Source organism: Sinohyriopsis cumingii, chromosome 9, assembly GCF_028554795.1.
Source record: "Sinohyriopsis cumingii isolate HCF-2022 chromosome 9, ASM2855479v2, whole genome shotgun sequence".
Lineage (NCBI taxonomy): Eukaryota > Metazoa > Mollusca > Bivalvia > Unionida > Unionidae > Sinohyriopsis > Sinohyriopsis cumingii.
The window spans coordinates 91,953,403-91,969,090 of NC_142969.1; positions in this window are offsets into that span (position 1 = coordinate 91,953,403).

The window sequence follows — 15,688 nt, forward strand, 5'->3', positions numbered from 1 at the left end:
TGAGTTTAGGTTCACCGTGGTGTCGTCGTAACTGACAGAAATACATGCATACCGTTTTTGATTTCGAGAATTTGAAGCCGTTTGTAATTGCCCAATTTTGTATCTTGTTTATATTTTTTATATTTTGCTGTAGTTGTCTTTCAATTGTATGCATGTACTTTGATCGATAACATATGAGAAAATCATCAACATATAAGTAAATTTGAATAATGATTCCAACGATCAACATAATTAAAATAAAAATAGAGAATACACTTACCAAAACGTTTTGTGAAAATCTGAAGACTGTAAAGCGGTGTCAATGATACTAGCATAAGGAGCTTTGTGCGCACATCTAACATATATATTAGACAATATCGACTATTTTACACACTCCCTCATACAACAATGCAAAGACTATTACACGCAAATATAAAGACATATAAGATTTGCATCTCTTCCTCACTTTCTCTCTCTCTCACGTACACACACACACACACACACACACACACACACACACACACTGCTTAGACGATTTAAGACGTTAAAACATCCGCGAAAGGTCGCGGGTACAAACTCAAAAGAGTCATAACAAAGGTTTATAAAACCGGTAGCAACAGCTGCCTGCCCTGGCACTCTGCATTAAGCGGCTAGTGTTAGAACTGGCCGACCTGCTGTCAAGATAGAGGATCTGGGCAGGGCATAATGCCACAAGTCGGCGGCGGCGGCACGATTCCACCGTGCTAGACATCACAATACACTGTGACACTGCAGACATCATAGCGGTATGCTTACAATTGTTAACGATACGTTACAATTAAAAAATCTTTCTCTCTCTTTCACGCGTGTCAGCGCAAAATAATATTGCCAGAATAAGCATGCTACATGTTCGAATTTAAAGGTAATATTAAATGCATTAATAAAGAAGGAACTATTATATTCAAATGTACAACATGAAAGAGTTTGGGTCAACAACTATTGAAATTAAGTCTAACATCGCTACATAAAAGACAATGTACTCTACTCTGAAGACTGATCCGGTGACCTAAGTGGCTAGAGCGACTAAATGCATTAGGTCGCGGTTTCGAACCCCGGCCGAGTGATACCATAGTCTTAGAAACATTTTAGCAGCAGCTGCCTCGCCAGACCCTCAGCATTTAGAGGTTAGTTTCAGGACTGGTTGGACAAATGTTAGGATAATGGAATATAATGTCCCATGTCAAGGGCATTAATCCCCAGTGCTCGATTTCACTATATACTGCCACTGCAGACATCGTAGCGATATGAATGAAAAAATGATAAAGCTCCGTTAAAAATCACGCTACACCATCCTCTCTCAAAGCATTAAATATCATATATTGATCAGCACCTTCATTTAGAAGAATGACCCACATCTTTACAATCAAGGATCATTTTCAAAAGGAAAACTTATTTGCAAACTAGTGTAGACTTTGCTGTCTGCAAATTATTCTGCAGTTAATGGCAATGATTCTTCACATTTTCCTCATATAGTTCATATGATTTCTCTTGTTTATGAAAATTAATGAATTACTTAATTATATAATAAAACGCTTGTTGTTTGAAGGAAAGGTCCAAAAATAAAATTATTCCATCAAACCATGTTGAGAAGTAATTTATGAGGGATTCGAAACTCGCGGTTTGCCGTAGCTGGTGGATGGCCCTAGTCCATGCGGCCAACTTGTATAGCCAATTCCTCTGTTTTATTCTTGAAGAATTACTTTTCTTTCGTAGCTTTGTTGTTGTTGTTGTTGTTGTTGTTGTGGGGTTTAACGAAATTTTTCAGCACACGATAGGCTATACATGGCGGCCAGTATTAATGGTGGATCGTAGCTTTGTAGTATTTACCCTAGATTTTCTATTTCTAAAATTTCTTCTTTCAATTGAAGTACCTAGACGCAGAGTTTAGTTAGTTCGATACTTACAGACGATCCGTTTGGTCAATGTCGTACAGAATGACCAGTTGTTTTATGGAGATATGTCTTAGAAATATTTGAAGGCTCTACGGGAAAAAATGTTCGTTAAATTATCTTTGCGATTTTATATCTCCCTAAATAAGCAGCTTGTTCAATTTGAGCTAGGTTGTGCGCGTGTGAGAAAATGCATTACAAGTGTAAATGATACATTGAGAAAATCTCCCATTATCTCTTGGGGCCTACTAACTAATTTGAATATTAAGCATTCAATGCACTGAGAATCCTTTGTTTCTAAGCAGGAATACATATATGTCTCTTTCATCAGCAACTGAATCCTTTCTGTCGTACATTGGCAATGTTCAGGCACGTTGAAAATCAAAACGGTTGCCAATATGTGTTTCATAGCTTTCTTTCGCAATTCTCAGTTGCACTCCCTAAAACTGAGCGAGAAATGAAAATGTCGCTTGAAAAATTGTAAAAGGATCACGAAAGAAAGGAGAGAGTGAGAAATACCTTAAAGTGCTGACTTACTGAATCTTTAATAATGAAATACTGGTACAAATAGAATAAAACGCGGTATAACTGATTTTTTTTTTCCTTTTCACGCAGTGGAGACTGGGGTAAATCAATGCAACAAGAACAAAATATCAAGACTGCATACATAATGATTGTTGTTGTTGTTGGGTTTAACGCCATTTTTCAGCAAACGATTGGCTATACATGGCGGCCAGTATTAATGGTGGAGGAAGAACCCGGGAAAACCCCGGAAAGAATCACCGACCCTGGAGAAGCTACTGGCAAGCTTTCTCACATACACAATGAAACGTGCCATCTCTTTAGTCTTTAGGAAAAAGCGTAAAACATAACCTTGTTCAGAAGAATTATACGCTCGCCTGAAATTCCTCATGGAGCATGACTGCGATATCTACCGATGTTCCTAATTGGAGCATTCTTGTTTCTGTATTGAAATTAAAAAGCTTATGGTATGTTAAATTGTTAACTTGAATCATAATTCTCATCATTTAATGTTCAATAACACACTGAAAGAAAGAGTCATGATATTTGCAACATTTCTTTCTCTTTTCATGCAGCATAGTTAGTGACACAATCTATCGGTATATACACATAATTGTACGTAATCAAATAACGGGAATTCCAAGTACAAACATGTCAGATATTGATCTCCACGTAGATTTATTTTTATTCAGAAAATAAACTAATTCCTCCGCATTTAATCGGATGTAACCATACTACAACATTACCTACCCAAAGGCAAATAGTCACTCTTTCGTCGAGGCACTTTAGCGGCAATCCGATATGAATAAACGACTTATGCATTATGTAAACCCAATTAAACCGTTGTTATTCTTCTCTCCACACCCATATTTAAAACAAAATTAGCTTACAGACTACTGTAGCCCGATCTTAGCCCCAAGGAAATTGAAATCCGCATTGTATTGATTTGATAGAAAGTATCTCAAAAATTACCAGAAATGCTCCTATTGGTTGTACATTTGTCACATCAATCGGATAAAAGGAAATGCTGTGAAAGTTAAATTTGTATATATTGCTAAACCAAAGCTGGTTCAAAGCTGGAAACGTTTATCAGGTAAGTGCCTTTTCCTCCCAATTTTATTCAGGAGAGTAAATTTATATTCGCACATTTCATAATACGTTAAATATTCATTTCTATATTTGTTTCTATTTCCTCAACTTCCTACTCACTACATTTTTCGTCATTAATAATTACCTTGGTGATGTGCTAATTTAGAATTAACATGTACGGGTCAACCGTTTTCCTCCTATCTTCAGTGAAAATACATTTTCGTTTATTTTCACAATTAAGGAAAGCGATTCGTTAGCATTTAGTTATGTGCGTATTATCATCTTTTTCTTTCCGCTAACCAAATTTGCCAGTTTGTTATACTAGTTCAAGTAGATAATCTGCATGACCTATGCCATGTTCATATTTCAATATAGGTTCTTTCTAAATTGTTTTCTTTATAATATTTTTCTAATCATTAAGATATGAGCCCAAAGTGTAATGATCTATATATTTAATATACACACAAGAGTTTTAAATTCAAACCTACAATCTTTACTCAAACGTTGCCTGTGAAATGACGAATCAAATGTTTTAAGTCATCCACGTGTTTTCATATATTGCAATCATCATTATACGCTTTTATTACATGATGGAATATTTCAAAAATACCTTTGTTTAACCAGTATTGCGAACACCTAATGAGAATTTAAAATCCATTTGATTGCCATTTTGGCAGCTATTTCAATACCAAGCCTTGCTAATTGTTTTGCACAAAAGATTCTATTACCAATCTTAAATAATGTCATTTTTACAAAGATCATTTCACACAAAAACACCGCATCAATAAAAGAGACAAGTATGTGCCATTTAAAAGTATGGCGAAAAAGTCTCCGGTTTCCTTTTTTATAAGTAAACAAATATATGTATTAATCAACTTTCAAATTCATGCTTTTCGAACTATCCAAAATATGCATGTGTATATCTGTCTGTATATCCGCTTGCTACATCCCATCTCGTTAATGTAACTTTGGAAAGATTGGAAAGATAGTTTAATCACTAATATCTTAGTCCCTACAAACGTCTTTTATTGATGATAGATTGAAGAAGAAAGAACAAAATATATTACCGTAAACATGTTATATTCAGTTCCAATATGTATACATAGTATTGTGCTGGAGTCAATATAAATTAAAGAGTAAATACTACACTTGTCAATAAAAGGTGATGTGCTAAAAATGTCAGTTTTCAATGATGCATTAATTGGTATTCTTTGCCTTTTATTCCAGACATATACACGAAAAACAAACATGATGTTGACGAAATCCATAACATTGGTGTTAGTTGCAATCGCTATCGGTGAGTAGTAATATTTCGTAAATAGTTGGAAAACATGTACAACAAACGTAAGATTGTGTTTTCTGAAGATGGTATAATAATTTCGTCTATATGTTCAATTACATCGAGCCATACCTAACTTTACGTCAGCACTGTAGTCGTTGTAGGCAGTTTTATTATTTCCACATAATCATCATTGCAATGTGATATTAGAACTTACACATATACACCTTAATGCAAGTCTATTCCAGTAAACATGAACTCCATTGACAATGTACTCAAAATCAGTTTTACTAGTTTTCTTGCCGTTGTTAGAAGCGTATAAAATAATTCCTTTTCATTTTTGGTTAAAGGAGCTATCTCAGTGACCTATGGCAACCCTGTACCCACTGTAGCTGAAGATAATAATGACCTGGTAACAGAGGCATCACCCGCTGTGATTCATGATTCTGAAGTAGATCCAACTGAAAAGGTCGAGGCAGCAGAACAGACAGATGCACCAATGAGCCCTGCCGCAGAGGGAGCAGAACAATTGTCAACAATGGCGTCACCAGCCGGAAATAGTGATAATGTTGAAGCTAGCCAATCAGAAGCGTCGGAGACTGATGCGCCACTCAGCCCGTCAGAGGAGCCATCGGCATTGTCAACAGCAGTTTATACCAACCCTAGTGAAAAGTAGACACCAAAGTATTTTCTCTGAAAACGATGTAGCAACTGCAAACATAGCAGAATAAGAAATCCGTAGCGTGCAATGAATATAGTAGTGATCTAGAGATTGCTGATGACTTTATAGACGTTATAAACATCGCACAAAATCGAAAGCATTTGTGCACGTCATGTTGTTTAGAAGGTATTAGCTTCTGTACTTGATTCGTGCTTGCTAATACCTTGCCATTTATTACTTCTTTGAGCAAACGAAATAAATCTTACCAATATGAGCAGTATGTTTTCCCTTTAAATTCATCCCAAAACAATGACAACTTCCTTTCACAAAGGCAGTCATATTTCATGGAAATTCTATCATTACAATAATTCACTGCACCCATGAGAAAACTTAGCGAATTAATTTTATTAATCACAGGCATTTAATCTCTCTCTCTCTCTCTCTCTCTCTCTCTCTCTCTCTCTCTCTCTTCCCTTTCTGCAAAGCAATTGAGCTATAATAATTGATCATGAATGTCAATGATTGCATGGCCTTACGCTAAGTAACAGACAAAACAGAAAACCAACAAACTTTCTAAAACTCAACGAAAGTTTTTTTCTCCAGAATACAAAGTAAAAATTTAAAAACAACTGACAGCATTGTGAATTAGATCCCTATAGAACTAAACGTTCTATCCCAAGTTACATGCATGAAGTTCCTATTCACTTCCAGTGATATTTCAGATAGATTCCGCTATTGAATGCGTGCATGCGCCAGTACTTGCTAACGTGATAATGTACCAACTATCTGGTTTGTGGAGCTCTTCTAACAGACTTTTGATATATCACAATAATACCATCATCAATGTCACTCTCCGAAATAACAATGATTCCAAATTAATGTTCTACCCCAATAATAGTAATGGGGACTTAGTAATTCCAATGAATAAATAAAGGCAACTAAATTAACAATTGAACACACGGTAAGACTGATTCTAGAACAGATCTTACGGCAGGAATGCATAATTGTGTAAGAAAGGAATATCATATAAAATGCTACGAAACAGTAATATAGCCAGTACGTAGGTCAGTCTCCATTCTGAAACATTCAAATGTGTTGGCAAGTTCATCACTTTCCACGCGAAACACTAGCAACCTTCATTTGCATTTTTACTACTAACAAAGATTCGAATATCCAATCTTCAATGATAGAAACATCTTCGCTAAGCATTATCTTTATTACAAGCTAAACGTTACAGGTCAGAACACTACTAACTTGATTTCGGTGAAAAGGTCAAGGACGAAATATAGATATGCGTAACAAAGTTTTACAAACCAGGGGTCTTTGCTTGACCTAGCGGCGTCAAATCCTGGCGCGATTCACCCTAGAAGTCATATGTTTACCCAAAATTTCCAAAGACATTCATACAACTTCAGTTGAAAATTAGAAAGCCCGACGTGTCCGGTCTATACATAAATTGTTCTCTTATCAATGCAAGACCACACATCTCACAACCTGCCAAAAATGTATCAATCGCACATCTGCATGGTTTCTCTTTGTTAGGTTTCCGTACCGCCAGCAGTTCTCGCCGTGGAAACTATACAACTATCCCCTAACAAAAGGAACTATTTTAACTACGCCACCTTAGTCCATTCAAACGGCTATTTTCAGGCACATTTCACCAGTACAACTGCATCAAAGTTGCCATAATGGCGACATAAACGGCATCTGATGAATCAATTCTTGTTAATTCCGTTGTGCAATTTACCGATTTCCTACTGTAAATACTGCCACTGCAGTGCCACCAATGTACACCACTAGACGTTAATAGGGGCTATGTAATTCCGGTCATTCATTCAGTTTTCCCCAGAATTCACAATTAGTAAACCATGTCATCATGGAAACTCACTAACACTTCACTCCCTGACGCTTGCTTCTAGTGATTGGGTAATTGTTTCGGGAGACGGAATATTTTCATTGCACCGAATTCCAATAATTAGACAAGTAATCATAATAATTTAAGAATTCTTTAAAACGGGGCGCTATGATCAAAATGCACATACTTCAAATTGATCACATTAGCCTCATCTTTAAAATGATCACTCGACCTTGAGTGACACAAACGTCACACTTCTGTGGTCTAATCAAAATTGATGACTTTCCCTAAAATCAACCACCAACTCGATTAATGATTCCCAAATATGATTAAGACAAAACTCTAAATCAATGGACTTGTTCCTATTAGCCCGTCACTCTCCATCCGAAACTAAACGTTTTTCTGAATCACTAATTGCTTATAAGTAAACTAAATGTCAACAATAAACATAAATTAACCAAGCTGAATGAATCAAGCATGAAAATGTTCCGACATCTTATTCGGGTTCAAACTCTTTCCTAACAATCCTAGGAATTCGCTGCATAAAATACTTTCTCTAAACATACGTATCTAACAACAAGGCAACAAATGTAATACAGGGCTATTCCTGTTTTACCCGAAAAACTCCGGTCTGGAGTTTGCGTTTCCACCAGTATACCCGACTCCAAATAGATTTTAGCGCACCTGTGCACAGTATATTTTTTACCCAGCCTCGGTCCGCCAATCTTGTATCCTTACAACTAACAGACTATTAATGGACCAATGCTACCGCGAACGATTATTAAATCAGTCACAATATCAAGCAGAGAAACGGAACTTGTGTATATTTCTCGAATTGGATGCGATTCGCTTCTTCCTAATAGTCACGTACCTAACACATTTACATTTACGCAATGCACCGAGAGCGCGTGCATTTTTGTTATTAATGGGTACAGACGCCCAGTACAATTTCAAGGGACTGATTCTCATTGTCATTTCGGAGAGGTTATTTTTCCAATGCTTCCAAGCTATACATTTTATGGCGACACCATTCTTCTTATACAAACAGCGGTTTCAATGTACCCGTAAATAAATGTTGAAGCTACGTTATTGTTATTGGTGTTATTATTATTGCCAAATCTGTTATGGGCTTCCAATAAAGTCAGAATAAAGTTTTGAACTTAACACAATAGAGCAGGGGTGTGTGTGTGACAATACGTATGCTCTTTACCGGTTCGTCTCTAGTAATGTTAGATTATACAGCCTAATTTATGAACCTGGTATGCACTGAAGTCATGACCAACTTTTCTGACCTTTTTTGTACATTAGCGCTTACTTAGTGGTTGAGGCAACAAAAAAATAAAGAATCATCTCGCCCGGCTCCATTTACCACGTGTCGAGATTGTAACACGCCGCTTACGACTGACTCTCTTGAATTTCTGTGCCCTCAAAATCACACTCTTTCTGTATCATAGTGTATCAGATCCTAGATAAAATATTCAGTCTTGACTGAACAAAAATGAATGCACTCAAATTAAACATGTCTTAAGAGCAAATAAATCTATCTACTTTCGCAGGCTAAATGTCGAGAGACCAAACAGAAAATTTTAAAGGCGCTGTATCATTTATATTTATTTTTTATTTTTTAAATTTGATAGGACACGTCTTTTTTCCAATTGCAAATTAATAGACTGTTCTAAACAAATTAAAACCAAATCACTTGCAAAACTATTACAGAAATGTTCTAAGATCCAGAATAGAGTACATTTGATTGATTGATTGATTCAATTTTTAACGGCGCATCAGCAGTGTAAGGCTATTTAGCGCCAAACAAAATGTTATATGTATAATCTTTTAAAAATTAGAAAAAGTCTCACATCGACCAGCGATATAAAAACACATACTTCAAAATTAAGACGGTTGTATGGTAACGGTGCAAAATAAAGCTTCCCGATCAACCGGGGATGTAAATGTTGTATGTTAATGAAAAATCACGGAAAGGTATTAAAAAGGGACAGTATAAATATCGCATAAAACTGCACAAGGTGATAGCATAAAACTTAGAGCTTAGAGTAAATATTTACTGCTTTCAGGAACTCTATAATACGAGTTGTGTTTATAGTATCATAAAGTTACTTCATGTCATGCACAGTGTAATACTGATCGCACGTAGGTTGCAGGTCAAAACACTCTATCATAAAGTGATTGACAGTGAATGGTTCATTGCAAGAAACGCACTCTGGTGGGTCTTCACCTTTTAGTTTGTGGGAATGGGTGATATAAGTATGATCAATTCGGATTCTTGCAATGACTACCTCCTCCCTACGCATGGTTCTGTAGGAAGGAGTCAATTCTCCTAGAGTTGGTTTGATTGCATGAAGTTTGTTATTCAGTGCATCATTCCATGATGCCTGCCAATTCTGGCGTAAGGACTTTGTGACACTAGGTTTAAAATCATTGTACAGTATTTTAAAATCGGATGGTTCTTGAGTAAGGGCCATTTTAGCAGTGCGATCCGCTTTTCGTTACCTTTAATACCAATATGGTTAGGTAACCAACAGTATGTTATATTGTGGGAGACACTCATCTCGGTATTTTTGATGAGTATGTTTTTCAATAATGGATTCTCAAGTTTTCTATTGTGTAGTGACTGAAGTACTGATAGTGAGTCAGAGCAGATGATGCTGTTTAAAATACGTTTGTTTTCTATATGTTGCAAAGCAAAGTCTATTGCTCTGATTTCGGCTGAAAACATTGATGTTCCATTTGGTAAGCGAACTTGCGTTGTGTGATTTCGACAAACGAAGGCTTCAGCAGCCTTTTCTTCATCCTTTGATCCGTCGGTATAAATTCTTGTGTAGTTTTTAAATTCGGTGAGGAGTTCTTGATAACAGTTGTGGAAGACGGAAGGGTTTGTCTCAGATTTTTTCCGTCGTGGAGCGTAACAAGTACTTTGGGTTGTTTAAGTAGCCAGGGTGGTGTTTCGGAGATGGACGTTTTGTGATTTTTAGACAGATCAATTTTTGTACTGTCAAGACTGGATGATATTCTAATGCCAAAGGAAGGTATGGCGTTTGGTTTATTTTCGTATAAGGTTTCGTATTTGTGTTGAAAAACAGCCAAAAAAGCAGGATTCAGAGGGTTTGATTTTAGTTTGAGAGCATACTGTGCGGAAAGCAGTTCTCTACGATGCGATAACGGTGGTTCGTTCGCTTCAGCCAGCAGGCTTTCACACGGGAATGTTTTAAATGCTCCCAGAGCCAGTCTTATTCCCTGATAATGAATTGGATCAAGCATTCTAAGATATGATTTTCTGGATGAACCATATACAACGCAACCATAGTCCAGTTTGGAGCGAATAAACATTCTACATAAATTCACGATGACTTTTCTATCAGCACCCCGGTCAGTGTGCGTTACTACTTTAAGTAGGTTAAGTGCTTTTAAGCATTTGGCTTTTAAGTTCTTTAGGTGTGCAATAAAAGTCAGTTTTCTGTCAAAGAGTATACCTAAAAATTTTGTTCCCTCAACAACTAGAATAGGTGTTCCGTCCAGCGTGAGTTTAGGTTCACCGTGGTGTCATCGTAACTGACAGAAATACATGCATACCGTTTTTGATTTCGAGAATTTGAAGCCGTTTGTAATTGCCCAATTTTGTATCTTGTTTATATTTTTTATATTTTGCTGTAGTTGTCTTTCAATTGTATGCATGTACTTTGATCGATAACATATGAGAAAATCATCAACATATAAGTAAATTTGAATAATGATTCCAACGATCAACATAATTAAAATAAAAATAGAGAATACACTTACCAAAACGTTTTGTGAAAATCTGAAGAATGTAAAGCGGTGTCAATGATACTAACATAAGGAGCTTTGTGCGCACATCTAACATATATATTAGACAATATCGACTATTTTACACTCCCTCATACAACAATGCAAAGACTATTACACGCAAATATAAAGACATATAAGATTTGCATCTCTTCCTCACTTTCTCTCTCTCTCACGTACACACACATACACACACACACACACACACACACACACACACACACTGCTTAGACGATTTAAGACGTTAAAACATCCGCGAAATGTCGCGGGTACAAACTCAAAAGAGTCATAACAAAGGTTTATAAAACCGGTAGCAACAGCTGCCTGGCCTGGCACTCTGCATTAAGTGGTTAGTGTTAGAACTGGCCGACCTGCTGTCAAGATAGAGGATCTGGGCGGGGCATAATGCCACAAGTCGGCGGCGGCGGCACGATTCCACCGTGCTAGACATCACAATACACTGTGACACTGCAGACATCATAGCGGTATGCTTACAATTGTTAACGATACGTTACAATTAAAAAGTCTTTCTCTCTCTTTCACGCGTGTCAGCGCAAAATAATATTGCCAGAATATGCATACTACATGTTCGAATTTAAAGGTAATATTAAATGCATTAATAAAGAAGGAACTATTATATTCAAATGTACAACATGAAAGAGTTTGGGTCAACAACTATTGAAATTAAGTCTAACATCGCTACATAAAAGACAATGTACTCTACTCTGAAGACTGATCCGGTGACCTAAGTGGCTAGAGCGACTAAATGCGTTAGGTCGCGGTTTCGAACCCCGGCCGAGTGATACCATAGTCTTAGAAACATTTTAGCAGCAGCTGCCTCGCCAGACCCTCAGCATTTAGAGGTTAGTTTCAGGACTGGTTGGACAAATGTTAGGATAATGGAATATAATGTCCCATGTCAAGGGCATTAATCCCCAGTGCTCGATTTCACTATATACTGCCACTGCAGACATCGTAGCGATATGAATGAAAAAATGATAAAGCTCCGTTAAAAATCACGCTACACCATCCTCTCTCAAAGCATTAAATATCATATATTGATCAGCACCTTCATTTAGAAGAATGACCCACATCTTTACAATCAAGGATCATTTTCAAAAGGAAAACTTATTTGCAAACTAGTGTAGACTTTGCTGTCTGCAAATTATTCTGCAGTTAATGGCAATGATTCTTCACATTTTCCTCATATAGTTCATATGATTTCTCTTGTTTATGAAAATTAATGAATTACTTAATTATATAATAAAACGCTTGTTGTTTGAAGGAAAGGTCCAAAAATAAAATTATTCCATCAAACCATGTTGAGAAGTAATTTATGATGGATTCGAAACTCGCGGTTTGCCGTAGCTGGTGGATGGCCCTAGTCCATGCGGCCAACTTGTATAGCCAATTCCTCTGTTTTATTCTTGAAGAATTACTTTTCTTTCGTAGCTTTGTTGTTGTTGTTGTTGTTGTTGTGGGGTTTAACGAAATTTTTCAGCACACGATAGGCTATACATGGCGGCCAGTATTAATGGTGGATCGTAGCTTTGTAGTATTTACCCTAGATTTTCTATTTCTAAAATTTCTTCTTTCAATTGAAGTACCTAGACGCAGAGTTTAGTTAGTTCGATACTTACAGACGATCCGTTTGGTCAATGTCGTACAGAATGACCAGTTGTTTTATGGAGATATGTCTTAGAAATATTTGAAGGCTCTACGGGAAAAAATGTTCGTTAAATTATCTTTGCGATTTTATATCTCCCTAAATAAGCAGCTTGTTCAATTTGAGCTAGGTTGTGCGCGTGTGAGAAAATGCATTACAAGTGTAAATGATACATTGAGAAAATCTCCCATTATCTCTTGGGGCCTACTAACTAATTTGAATATTAAGCATTCAATGCACTGAGAATCCTTTGTTTCTAAGCAGGAATACATATATGTCTCTTTCATCAGCAACTGAATCCTTTCTGTCGTACATTGGCAATGTTCAGGCACGTTGAAAATCAAAACGGTTGCCAATATGTGTTTCATAGCTTTCTTTCGCAATTCTCAGTTGCACTCCCTAAAACTGAGCGAGAAATTAAAATGTCGCTTGAAAAATTGTAAAAGGATCACGAAAGAAATGACAGAGTGAGAAATATCTTAAAGTGCTGACTTACTGAATCTTTAATAATGAAATACTGGTACAAATAGAATAAAACGCGGTATAACTGATTTTTTTTTCCTTTTCACGCAGTGGAGACTGGGGTAAATCAATGCAACAAGAACAAAATATCAAGACTGCATACATAATGATTGTTGTTGTTGTTGGGTTTAACGCCATTTTTCAGCAAACGATTGGCTATACATGGCGGCCAGTATTAATGGTGGAGGAAGAACCCGGGAAAACCCCGGAAAGAATCACCGACCCTGGAGAAGCTACTGGCAAGCTTTCTCACATACACAATGAAACGTGCCATCTCTTTAGTCTTTAGGAAAAAGCGTAAAACATAACCTTGTTCAGAAGAATTATGTTCCTAATTGGAGCATTCTTGTTTCTGTATTGAAATTAAAAAGCTTATGGTATGTTAAATTGTTAACTTGAATCATAATTCTCATCATTTAATGTTCAATAACACACTGAAAGAAAGAGTCATGATATTTGCAACATTTCTTTCTCTTTTCATGCAGCATAGTTAGTGACACAATCTATCGGTATATACACATAATTGTACGTAATCAAATAACGGGAATTCCAAGTACAAACATGTCAGATATTGATCTCCACGTAGATTTATTTTTATTCAGAAAATAAACTAATTCCTCCGCATTTAATCGGATGTAACCATACTACAACATTACCTACCCAAAGGCAAATAGTCACTCTTTCGTCGAGGCACTTTAGCGGCAATCCGATATGAATAAACGACTTATGCATTATGTAAACCCAATTAAACCGTTGTTATTCTTCTCTCCACACCCATATTTAAAACAAAATTAGCTTACAGACTACTGTAGCCCGATCTCAGCCCCAAGGAAATTGAAATCCGCATTGTATTGATTTGATAGAAAGCATCTCAAAAATTACCAGAAATGCTCCTATTGGTTGTACATTTGTCACATCAATCGGATAAAAGGAAATGCTGTGAAAGTTAAATTTGTATATATTGCTAAACCAAAGCTGGTTCAAAGCTGGAAACGTTCATCAGGTAAGTGCCTTTTCCTCCCAATTTTATTCAGGAGAGTAAATTTATATTCGCACATTTCATAATACGTTAAATATTCATTTCTATATTTGTTTCTATTTCCTCAACTTCCTACTCACTACATTTTTCGTCATTAATAATTACCTTGGTGATGTGCTAATTTAGAATTAACATGTACGGGTCAACCGTTTTCCTCCTATCTTCAGTGAAAATACATTTTCGTTTATTTTCACAATTAAGGAAAGCGATTCGTTAGCATTTAGTTATGTGCGTATTATCATCTTTTTCTTTCCGCTAACCAAATTTGCCAGTTTGTTATACTAGTTCAAGTAGATAATCTGCATGACCTATGCCATGTTCATATTTCAATATAGGTTCTTTCTAAATTGTTTTCTTTATAATATTTTTCTAATCATTAAGATATGAGCCCAAAGTGTAATGATCTATATATTTAATATACACACAAGAGTTTTAAATTCAAACCTACAATCTTTACTCAAACGTTGCCTGTGAAATGACGAATCAAATGTTTTAAGTCATCCACGTGTTTTCATATATTGCAATCATCATTGTACGCTTTTATTACATGATGGAATATTTCAAAAACACCTTTGTTTAACCAGTATTGCGAACACCTAATGAGAATTTAAAATCCATTTGATTGTCATTTTGGCAGCTATTTCAATACCAAGCCTTGCTAATTGTTTTGCACAAAAGATTCTATTACCAATCTTAAATAATGTCATTTTTACAAAGATCATTTCACACAAAAACACCGCATCAATAAAAGAGACAAGTATGTGCCATTTAAAAGTATGGCGAAAAAGTCTCCGGTTTCCTTTTTTATAAGTAAGCAAATATATGTATTAATCAACTTTCAAATTCATGCTTTTCGAACTATCCAAAATATGCATGTGTATATCTGTCTGTATATCCGCTTGCTACATCCCATCTCGTTAATGTAACTTTGGAAAGATTGGAAAGATAGTTTAATCACTAATATCTTAGTCCCTACAAACGTCTTTTATTGATGATAGATTGAAGAAGAAAGAACAAAATATATTACCGTAAACATGTTATATTCAGTTCCAATATGTATACATAGTATTGTGCTGGAGTCAAGATAAATTAAAGAGTAAATACTACACTTGTCAATAAAAGCGATGTGCTAAAAATGTCAGTTTTCAATGATGCATTAATTGGTATTCTTTGCCTTTTATTCCAGACATATACACGAAAAACAAACATGATGTTGACGAAATCCATAACATTGGTGTTAGTTGCAATCGCTATCGGTGAGTAGTAATATTTCGTAAATAGTTGGAAAACATGTACAACAAACGTAAGATTGTGTTTTCTGAAGATGGT